The sequence below is a fragment of the Danio rerio genome, chromosome 17 (assembly GCF_049306965.1).
Source record: "Danio rerio strain Tuebingen ecotype United States chromosome 17, GRCz12tu, whole genome shotgun sequence".
In the NCBI taxonomy this organism is placed as follows: domain Eukaryota; kingdom Metazoa; phylum Chordata; class Actinopteri; order Cypriniformes; family Danionidae; genus Danio; species Danio rerio.
In genome coordinates this window covers 24,175,756-24,187,799 of record NC_133192.1, presented here as the reverse complement: position 1 = coordinate 24,187,799, position 12,044 = coordinate 24,175,756, and the positions used below count along the sequence as shown (strand labels likewise).

The 12,044-nt window shown below is 34.4% G+C and overlaps 1 protein-coding gene and 1 non-coding gene across 3 annotated transcripts in view; both read right to left on the bottom strand.

Annotated features, from left to right (window-relative positions):
* The window catches only part of ttc27 (tetratricopeptide repeat domain 27), a 149,728-nt gene that overhangs the window by 81,944 nt on the left and 55,740 nt on the right, over positions 1-12,044 (bottom strand).
* Positions 94-178, bottom strand: mir456 (microRNA 456). Its single transcript, NR_030140.1, has one exon. It is a non-coding gene; the product is annotated as a microRNA 456 (primary transcript).

The following is a 12,044-nucleotide window of genomic DNA, read 5'->3' as shown; positions in this document are numbered from 1 at the left end:
TTTACTTCATGCAGTAGATCACTAGAAGAGTCGATGTGTGCAGACAACAAATTCCTAACGCCATAAAATGGACAATAAAACACTGTGATGTTTGCTGGGTACGTGACAACCATCTAACCAGCCTGCAGACTCCTGGATCCACATGTAGACTGGAAAGATGCCTGCACACACAACCAGCCAGCGGAAATCAGCAACATGAGAAGATGGAAACGCTGGTTGCGATTGATGGTAGCATCTATTACGATGTCTGAGAGGAAAAACAAGAGCTTTAGGAACCAACTGAGCATCGGGTGCAATCAATCAGTCATGGAGAATTAAGTGGAAGGAAAGGGCTTGTTTCTCCTCTGTCTGTATCGTCATTGTTGGTTGTTTGACCTTCAGGAAGACTTAAGACCAATCCCAGACTGTATTTCAGGGAAATCCACAAAAAATAAAAAATAAAACAATTGGACAATAATTAGGGATGTGGTTACATCTTATGCGTGTGTGTTGCCAAAGACAGCAAGATGCAAAATAAACATCACTTCCCTATTCTCATAAATAAACTCGCGCGCAGAGACATGACAGAGGAGGGAAAACAAATTAGATGCGAGTTAGGTGCATATTTCAACAGAGAATGAGGAGATGTCTCATTAACGTCTAATCCTCACACCCTTAAATCTGAAAGGTCGAGACAGCAAAGTCAACCGTAGATCTGGGTAATTTTTTTCATATTACTTCAGCTCAGCTCAGCTCAGCCTGATTGTAGGGTTGTATGCATGTATGTATGTATATATATATATATATATATATATATATATATATATATATATATATATATATATATATATATATATATATATATATATATATATATATTTATACACACAGTAGGGCTGGGCGATTTGGCAAAAAAAAAAAAATCTAGGTTTTTTATAAAGTTTGACCGATTCACAATTTCGATTTCGATTTTTTTTTTTATTGTGTTACTAGTCTTCTCAAAACATTACAACAACATGGCTGAAGTAACACTCTCTTTAAAAGTAACTTAAACCATCTGGTTAAGGAACATTGTATTTTTAATGGCCATATCATGCAAAAATCGGTCAAGGTGTAAATAAATGTAAAACAAATTCACGAGTTAAATAGCGTTGCTGAAGATTTGAATAAGAAATATTTGGGTAAATATTGCACTTGCAGGAATATAGAGGTATTTTTTGTAAGTTTTGCCTAGGAAAGATTGGCTGTCAGCTCGGTTTTGGCTTTGTCTTCTGATTGAATGACAGGTTGTAATGATGCTGCCTTTTTCTTAAAAAGAATGGAAGAATAGGACTAAACATGGAAACTGTAAAGCCTAATTTAACCCAATGTGTAAAATTGTGGACGTATAGCAGGAGCAAAAACAAGTACCAAATGTGTGTCTGATATAAAATAATATAGTTAATCTATTTTTATTTTTTCCCCCTTTTAAATACCGATCATTTGATGGGCTTTGCTCCACTCTCTGTATTATGCTGCCTGATCTGTCTGGTTTTTAACTAGGTCCGCTAAATGACGTCTTGGGGGCGGGTACTTTTATTTTCACTGCTACAGGCCCTCACCTTTGCTCCTGTTTAAACCAAAAGATCGGCGGGGTTTTTCACATGGCAGGCTTTTATGTCCTTCATACATGTTGAGATTGAGTTTATCGACTTGATGAGAGAATATGTCTTGACAATCCAAACTGACGCGACTCAGAATAATGCAACAAGTAAAATCCTACATGACTTCACGCTTTAACAGGCAGTCAAGCAGGTCGCACACCAGAAGCGCCATGACACGGCGCGCACATGACAGTTTAAACTATCACACACCAGACAAACACATTCGCATGATATTTAACATGAAACTAATCAGATGGCGCTCTGTGGCGCGGCTGAAATATGACCTGCGCCGAGAGGCGCTTCTGGTGTGCTTCCTGCTTCATACAGAGTGAACCAAAGCGCATTGGTGCCATTATAATGTAGTAAATATATATTTTTTAACAATCACGATTTCTCGATTTGATTCCAAATTAAATCGTCTGAAAACGTAAATTCGAATTAATCGAAAAAAAAAATCGGAAAAATCGCTCAGCCCTAACACACAGACAGACAGACACACACACACACACACCGCATGCAGGACAGGGCAGCCGGAGCGACTCCTTTCAGATTCATCACACATGATCGCGTTCATCAAATTTGCTTAAACTAAGCGTTCTAAAGTATGGCTGTATTTCACAAGGATTCTAACACAACAACGCGAAGCATACACTTTGGTTGTGTTTAAGGAGGAAATAAGTCAAACTTAATGAAACATTGGAGGGCGCATGCTGAATGGCAGAGGAATGCCGACTTCATCTGACACTTTCTGAGTATATTTACATAAAACAGCAATACTCCGATTTTAATATGATTAAGCTAATGCTCTTATTAAGAATCTACCATGTAAACAGCGATTTTTGATTTTTTCTTTCCTTTTAAATTAATCACATGCGAAAACCATTTGAGTAAAAAACTAATCTATACGAGTACTGTGAACTTACTCCATTTAAGTAATAAGATATTTAACTCATTACCTTCAACACTGAGTTCAAAACTCTTATCAAATGAGTAGAATTAAGTATCAGTCCATTTTGAGTTAACAACACTCATTTCATTTGATAAAGTTGACTGTTGGCTTTTACAGTGTATGATTTAAATGGTAAATTTGAATCGTAATTTATATTAGCGCAAGATTACACGTCATTACGGGGATGCAGACAACACATGAATAACAGCATCGTGAGAAAGTTGTAATGTTTACAGTTTAAAGCTTACATTTCACATTTTATTTAGCAATATTTCTTAAGTTGGACTTATAATTAATCTTTAAAAAGTGTTTTATTAATATTTATTTTATATTTCCACATTTTTTAAATTCAAACATTTGAAATGGGCACATTTGTGAGTATATACATTTTAAAACATAAAAAAGAAATATGCTGCGTCCGTATTTATACCGTACTATATAGCATGCTAAAAACAGTATACGAGCAGAGTAGTGTATCTGAATTACTGGATGACCTACTACTACCGGCAAGATACCGCCATGTCTCCTTAACCAAACACACCCGATTCAAATCATCAGCTCATTAGCAGGGACTGAGAGTCACTGAGACTGAGAGTGCTGGTGGGCCTCCAGGAACATGGTTGAGAAACACTGCGCTATGCTATCCCATAATACACCGCAGGACAATTCAAGAATGGAAGTGAAGCGAAATGACTAAGAGTTCAATACTACTCACATTAATACTACAGTACTTACGACAGAATGTACTTTTCTAATGGTTGTGTAGTAAATTCAAATTCAATTTCATTCCCTAGTGGCTAGTATGCAATTTTGGACGCAGTATTAGTCCTTTACATGTAGTGTATATTCATTCATTCATTCATTTTCCTTTGGCTTAGTCCCTGCATTTATCAGAGGTCACCACAGCAGAATGAACCTCCAACTTATCCAGCATATATTTTATGCAGTGGATTTCCTTCCAGCCACAACCCAGTAGTGGGAAACACCCATACACACAGTCACACTCATACACTAATGCCAATTTAGCTTATTCAATCCACATTTAGCGCAGGTCTTTGGATTGTGAGGGAAACCGGAACACTCGGAGGAAACCCACGCGAACACGGAGAACCCAGCTGGGGTTCGAACCAGCAACTTCTTGCTGTGAGGCGACAGTGCTAACCACAGAGCCAAACTCTTAATATATTGAATTTACAAAAATGGTACAATGTCATGATATATATCGTTATTAAGATATGAAATACCCAATGGGCTTCTTTTCAATTAAACTACTGGAAGTATAACATTTGGAGTGTTATACAAATGTACAGGCGGCTAAAACTAAAAGGAAAAAACATGAATGATTTAAATCTGCTGGTATAATATTAACTGTGGGTTGCATGTTTTACAAAGCACCAGGCTGACACCAACATGCTCTCTGAACACAGCGGGTGAAAACCAGATGCTCTTTCGTTCTGACAGAATAGGCAAGGAGGAATTAGGGAATAAGGAGGGATTTTATTCCAACTCAAACTGGCAGATGGTGGTTTCATCTACTGGCATTTCTTTAACCCTGTGAGTGTTCATGAAATAAACACTTCTAACTAAATTTGCAGCATCCGTTATTACACTGATCTTCACCATATCATAATCTTTAAGAGATGATTCAACCATGCTGAGCTGTAGTTCAAAAAATATTTCTAATTATCTATGCAAAAAAAAAAAAAGTGCTGTTTAAACGTGTAGAGAAAATTCTTTTTTTTAGCATTCTCTGATGAATTTAAGATTTAAAGAACACCATTCACTTAAAAAAACAGAAATATTTTGAATGATCAGTGTAATACATTCTTTGTAATATTTTTCCCCAAAAGATTTTTTTTGTTGCAAACATTCAACTTTTCTTAATAGGATTAACAGTCTTAATACTGTATAATTTCACAAAATCACCATCATGCCTGGGAATTATGATCAGTTAATATATTTATTAGGAATCATCCACAGATATCTACATTTTGTTTACTCTAATTAAACTCTTTTGACACTACAAACAATTCTCAAATGCATAATTTAGAAAATGACATCAGGAATGGACATTATGATCAGTGAATGTATTTTTGAAAATAAGAAACATTGAAATTCCCACACTCCTACACATCAGGTCATTTCATCCTAAGCTTCGTACTGACAATGTAAAATCACTCCACAGTAACAGATTTATTTTTGGTCAAATTATATTATTATGTATATAAATTAAAAAAAACTTTAAGTTTTTTTTTTTGGTGCAATGACATTATATATATATATATATATATATATATACAGTGGTGTAACTAATTAACTAATTACAAATACTTAAATTACTGTAATTACTTACTTTTTCTAAGGAATTGTAATTTACTGAGTAGTTTTAAAAATGTGTACTTTTACTCTCACTTGAGTACATTTTTAGTGCAGTATCCGTACTTTTACTCTCACTACTTTCCTTGAGCCTTAAGTGTCCAAGATGTTCAAAATCTTTACATGCATTGACCCAGAGACTGTTTAGATCAGGGATGCCCAAACACAGGCTGTTTCTTAATTCCAAGAACGAAGAGAACGGACTTGCGTTCTTGTGGAGACCGGTCTTGCCAGTTGTCTTGGAAGAAACAACTCGGGAGACCACGAGGGAAAAGAATGCGTTCTTTGAGAAATAAGATGCTGCGTTCTTCCTGATGGTCACGTGACCTTCACGTGTTTTAAATGGAAATTATTTAAACATTACAGCATTCATACAAAGATTTGTCCCCCCGCCCCTTTTAAAAATATATACTGTGCATAAAAACATTATCAATATACTCTTTACAATATAAATAAAACTGATTTTAATATGAATTTCAGCAAACAAAAACCCTTAATGTGTTTATTCCTTTATTAAGATGTCCATAGTAATGTTTACCTTCACTGTTTCATTTACGGAAACTCCTGAGGTAAATAAGTTAAATCTCTGAACTTTAATAATAAATCAAGATAAAATGCTGCGCTTCCCACCTCAGTCGCAATGACTTCTGGGACATCCTGAGCTAGTTCTGTGCTCAAGTCTGCATTGGTGCGTCCTCGATATCAAGATCACATCCGGGAAGTTTCATGCATCCTCTGTTCTTGCGGTCTCGAGTATTGGAACTGAACTTTGGCAGATGATGATGATGTTACACGAGAACACGAGGATGCAAGACCGCTGAAGAACGCATATTGAGAAACAGCCAAAGTCCTGGAGGGTCGATGTCCTTTAGATTTCAGCTCCAACTTGCCTTAACACACCTGCACGGATGTTTCTATAAAGCCTAATATGAGATTGATTAGCTAGCCCAGGTGGGTCTAATTGGGATTGGAACTAAACTTTGCAGGACACCGGCCCTCTAAGACAGAGTATGGGCACCCCTGGTTTAAATGCATGTCACTGATGAGATGTTGGATGTTTACTGTATGATGACCGAAATGGCCTTAAACACCCAGCAGGCACAAGACGTCAACATGCCGTCAGATTGAAATTGTACCCTAATGTTGTGGAGACGCTGCATTTTGTTTAGAAATGAAAATCGGGGTTACATCAGAACTGAACGTCAGGCCGATGTCACTGTCCAATGTCCAACCTAAAACCAACCAAATATCATTGTCTAATGATGTTGCAGCTTGACGTTGCCACCATGACATCTATCAGACGTTGAATTTTGGTTGCCATAACTGATGAATAAATGTCAGTATTTGACATCAATAGGATGTCAGTTTAAGATGTTGGCTCGACATTGGATTTTGGTCACTTTCTAACAACCTAAAATTAACCAAATATCAACATTATTTGATATCATTATTGGATATCAAAATAGTGTTGTCTTTAAATGCTGGCTAGACATTGAATTTTGGTCAAAGGACATTACAACCTAAATCTAACCTAATATTAACATCTTATGACATTGTGTGCCTGCAGGGCAATAACTAAATGCACTACAGAATGTTAGGCTTACACACACACACACACATCCACAAATTACATGTTAATGTATCAACTTTTAACAGCATAATACTCACTACTCACGAGTACTTTTAAAAGGGCTACTTTTTACTCCTACTTTGAGTAATATTTACAACAGGTACTTTTACTCGCACTACATTTTTAGGCAAGTAATGGTACTTTTACTTAAGTATGCTTTTTCAGTACTCTTTCCACCACTGTATATATGTAATACCTTACAAAAAGGTTCTATTAGTTAACATTAACATCAATTAGCAATGATAAAAAATGTTTTACAGTATTTATACTTATCTGTATTATGTGTTAATACATAAGTGTTAATCATTTTTAATTTATGTATATATTCATGTTTATACGTTTGCATATTTTAGTTGACTTTAATTATGACTGTTTGGTGTCTAATGTATTTTAAATAATGAACTTATAATGTATAATGTATTAGTAAAAGCTGAAATTGATTAACTTCTTTAGTACTTTTTAATTGCTACCGCATGTTACTAATATTTGTTAACTAATGTTAGTAAATACAGATTAATTACTAAAATTGTTCATATTATAGTCTCAACAAATCATTTTTAATATGTTCGATTAATCCAGCTATTTTGTTTGAGTCTGGGACTGTGTCGATACTAAAACAACATTTTCACATCAAAATTAAAATCAAGCATTATTAAAACACTGTTGTGGAATAGTTTTTTTTTTTTTTTCCCAATTGCTGAGTGAGCAAATAAGTATGCAAAGAAATTATCTGGTTGCTTTAGCATAACCCAACTGAGGACTTCCACGGCTGAAAAACCCGTAATAAAATTAAAGTATGTGATGCAAAAAGTTAACATGGTCTTTTTATGAAAATAAAAAGTACAACCCCTGATAAATATCCCTTAATAACTACAACCTTTGGAGACATTAAAACTGCCCAAAGATTTAAAAAAAACACCCACATTAAAAAAATGACATCATGAACAGCCTTCATGAGACAGGACTATCCCATATCCAGGCTCAAATTAAGCACTGTTGACTGAAATATTTGCAAGATGTGCAGAACTGGCATTGCCCAATGGAGACGCCCATGTCTGTGAACAAAAGATTGATGAGTTCAACTGCAGGTGTTTCACTGGGGTCTGACAGGAACAGGACACACTGCCCTGGAAAAGCCCAAGCGTTCACACTCGACTGCACTGGGTTCAGGCACACAGCATAGCCGTAGTGCACTGCCCTTGGCCAGAGATCATTGGTGAGATCAACACAAAGTATCAGCCTCATGGGTGACACTGCGAGGAAACGACCCGATCCAACCAAACAAACACAAGCTCACATTACATGCATAACACCATCCTGACTCTGACCTGATGTGGGAGGAATGGAGATCCCTGATGGGGGTTCAATGATCATCGAAAACTACATCGCTGATTTAAGCTTAAATGCCACACCCTGGTGGTCAACACATTCTGAAAAAAAAAATGCAGGAAATACTGACACAAACTGCTCGGGTGACTTTGCCAAGCGCTGAGCTTCATTTAGGCAGCAGCTGCATTGTTAAAAAATATAAACCTGTAAAATTTACTACAGTGAGAGATAAAACTATTTATCTTTTCAGTTAACATCTATGCTGAAGGAAAGGGGATTGTGCTGGAGGAAAATGTACAGTAGCACTTTACTTTCATACATTTTGGAGCTGCCTGGATATTAAGCCATACTGAGCTATTATAAATGATGCAATATTTTCAGTGACAAAATAGATTGGCCATTTTCTACAACGTATCTGGGTAACTTGGCAGCTAACTTTACAGTGAAAGACATATTTATTTAAAATATGTTTAGCGAACTAAAGCTGTAAACATGAAAGTATGAAACCATTTCATATGAAGGGCCAAAAACCAAATATCATTGCCGAAGATACACATGCCATTTTCATAATTCATATTATTTTTTTATAATATTAAAAAATAAATAGAAAACATTACTTTTAATTGTATTAACTTTAAATTGCAGTATACTTTTTTTAATTCGAACTTCCTATAAATACAAAATCACAATTATAACACAGTGGAGTTCAATGCTGAATACGCTAGTCAAGAAGAATGTTGCCTTGATTCACTCACCAAAGTCTCTGCATTACCTTCTATCTGTCATATGTATATTTTAAACAAAATCTGGTTCATTTACACCATTTAAATGGAAATGTTTAATTTCTGATAGTTTTTTTTTTAGCTTGACATTAAAAAAATAAACATTAAAAAGTTACATTAAATTTAAAAATACAATCTCTAAACCTTTATCATATGGGATGGCAGGCCAAATTAAAGGTTACCATGGGCCAGCTTTGGCCTGCGGGCCCTAGTTTGGGCATCTCAGTTCTAAATCTCCAATTAAATCTGGCTCCAAATAAATGTTTTCTTTCTCTGAAACGCAGGAAGGTGACACTTCCTGTGTTCAGGTGACATTTCTCAACTGACTCTTACAACTGACATTTGTATTAGTTTCCTCTGCAAGTTAATTAAAACATCATTTTGTAATTCCCAAAACCTGATTTAATTATTGCTAAATCTACATTTTGAACCTCAAAAAAAAAAAATATATATATATATATATATATATATATATATATATATATATATATATATATATATATATATATATATATATATATAAAAAATATATATATATATATATATATATATATATATATATATATATATATATATATATATATATATATATATATTAAAAATATATATATATATATTAAAAATATATATATATATTTTTTTTCTCTCTCATTTAATTTCCTTTTAAATTAATTTATATTTTTTTTCAAATTAGTTTTTTAAATGTTTTTTAAAACATTTTTAAGTTACAAGTTACCTCAACTTAATTTTCTAGTTCTTTCTTAGTTCTTAAGCTATCTCAAGTTCATTTGTCTAGTTCACTCAACTTTTTTCTAGGTTTCTAGGTTTCATCTAAACGTATTCTATTTTCAACATCGCTCACATTCTCAGTTCACAATTAACTATTATCTCAACTGATTTTTTCTAGTGATTTCTTTTTTTTTATTTCCCATAACTTAATTTTTCATTATACCAACACAAACATGATATTGATCTATTTATCAAAACTAAGGATTGGAACAATGCTTGCATCTCCATGTCTTTATGTTTAGTAAACAGACCTCTGTGCTGTTTGTATCCGTCAATCCGAATTGCATAAGGGTGCGTGCTGTAGGTGTTTAGTCCTGATGTTACTTTATGCATTTATTTTTTACTAATTTCACCATTTAAAAATGTCAGTTGTGGTTACAAGAACTTTAACTTAATTGTAAAAATGTTGCTACAGTATTTTAAAATTAAACTATCATATATCATTAACTGACAGCTGAGATAAACAAAGGAAATCCAGTAAATTCAACCAAAAACAAAGTGAATCGTCAAACATGGAATTCTGGAAATGTCAATTTATGGTTATTTACCATAGGAAAATACTTTTAACCAGCTTTTTATGGATTTTTGTTGTAGCATTTTTACAGTAGCATTTTAACAGCATTTTTCAATAAAAATCACTTTTTTTATATCATGCAGTAGAGATGCTACACATGACCTCATAAAGCAAAGAGATCACACCAGAACGACCTCAAAACCCTCATGATCCACTTCAGATGATGAGCTCTTTGAAACCAAACCAAGCTTGGCACTTATGAGGGGAGATTTTGATTGGAATGATGTTACTTTTCCCATGGCCAGGACCGCAGGGTTTACAGGAAGGATTAGGGGAGAAATAAGACAGAGCAATGACGAATGTTAACAACATTTGTAATGGATTTCTTTTTTAAAGTGACACAAAACTGTCTGAAAACAAACACAGTTTATAATAGTAATGTTTGAACACTTATGTACTGTACAAATTTATGTATTACAGTGATTCTCAAAAATTTTTGATCATTGTCAGAAATAAAATGATGCATTTCAAGGCCGCATTTTAAAGGTACTTTCAAATAAGGACAGTTTTTGTCTTTCTAATGTGACACAATCGTCCTTCAAAAAGATGCACCCTCTGAACTGAGACTTTGCTACGGTCAACATAAAAGGTTTTTCAAATCTGATTTGCCAATTAACAGTGTAATCCAGCACCGAGCTTAATATGCATCTGGGAACGCAGCCAAACGTGGCATCGGATTGATTTCTGGAAGCATATAAACAATAAAGTCAGTATGGAAGAGAGAGTGTAAGATGAAGCAAATGCCTATTGATGCCCAACAGATCACGCTAATGTAAAATGACAAATAAGTCCTAAATGATTTATCACTTCACATGTCAATAACAGGAACATTTCATTCAATACAACCATTATCGGTGTACGTGCAACAGAATTTGAGGTCAATCGATGACTCTTGATCATTAAAACCAGAAAAATTCACCATCACCAGTCAATCACTGGACAACGGGACATTTGTTTAATGAATTACACCAATGATTGCTCAGATACACACACATAGAAGCACACACAAAAAAGAACACATCCTCAAGCTTTGAGGGTCTGAATGTCAGTGTATTTTGAGTGACGGCTCACATTTTTATCATCCTCCCACTCTTCAAAAAATGATTAAATGAGAGGAAAGAGTGTTTGCAGCGTTAAACGCCTCAGCCATGAAAGTATTCCCTGCTGTTCTCACTACAGAAATGCTAAGTCAGCCCTGAACACGTCCCTTTCCCTGGCTTTCCTCAAAAGACTTCATTTTGAGGATGAGGAAAATAAATAATCCTGACATATAAATGATAGTCCCCACCCCTCGTTACGCTCCATCTAGCTGGTTATTCTTGGATGGCTCCAGTGCTATAAGGTAGGTTAAATAGGAAATGCTATACAGCTCAGGGGTTTAAAAATGAAGCTTTCAGAAAGTTTAATAGCAAAGAGTACAGAAAAGATAGAAAGCACAAGCCGGGCTACTGATAAATCTATTACAACTCTGAAACTCTAACGACTTTATATACTTTTTAAATAATAACCTGAATAATGTTCATTAAACCCAATCACAACCAAAACAAGGTCACTGTGACGAAACGCACAGTAAAAGTGTAATTATCTTATGTGATTTATGCATTATTATTAATAATTATTATGTATTATTGCTTTTTTTACTGTTATTATTTTCTGTATGTGTGCTTTTTTATTTATTGAGTTTATGTTATTTATCTGTATTTACTGGATCTATTATAGCAACATGTAATTACTGTAACTGCCGCTGTTGGGGAGAGGAGGGGAAAGGGGGAGTTAAAAGGATGTACAAAAGTGTAAACTGATGATACTGTTAAATTATTGATAAAAATAAAACATTTGAATCATAAATAAAAATAAAACATTTACATGTTAAAAAATTTCATCAACATGAATCAATGTATTTACAATGATATAAAATTTGCATTAAAGTGACAGTTTGGCCAAAAACGAAAATGTACTCAGTATTTACTCACCATCAAGCGGTTCCAAACCT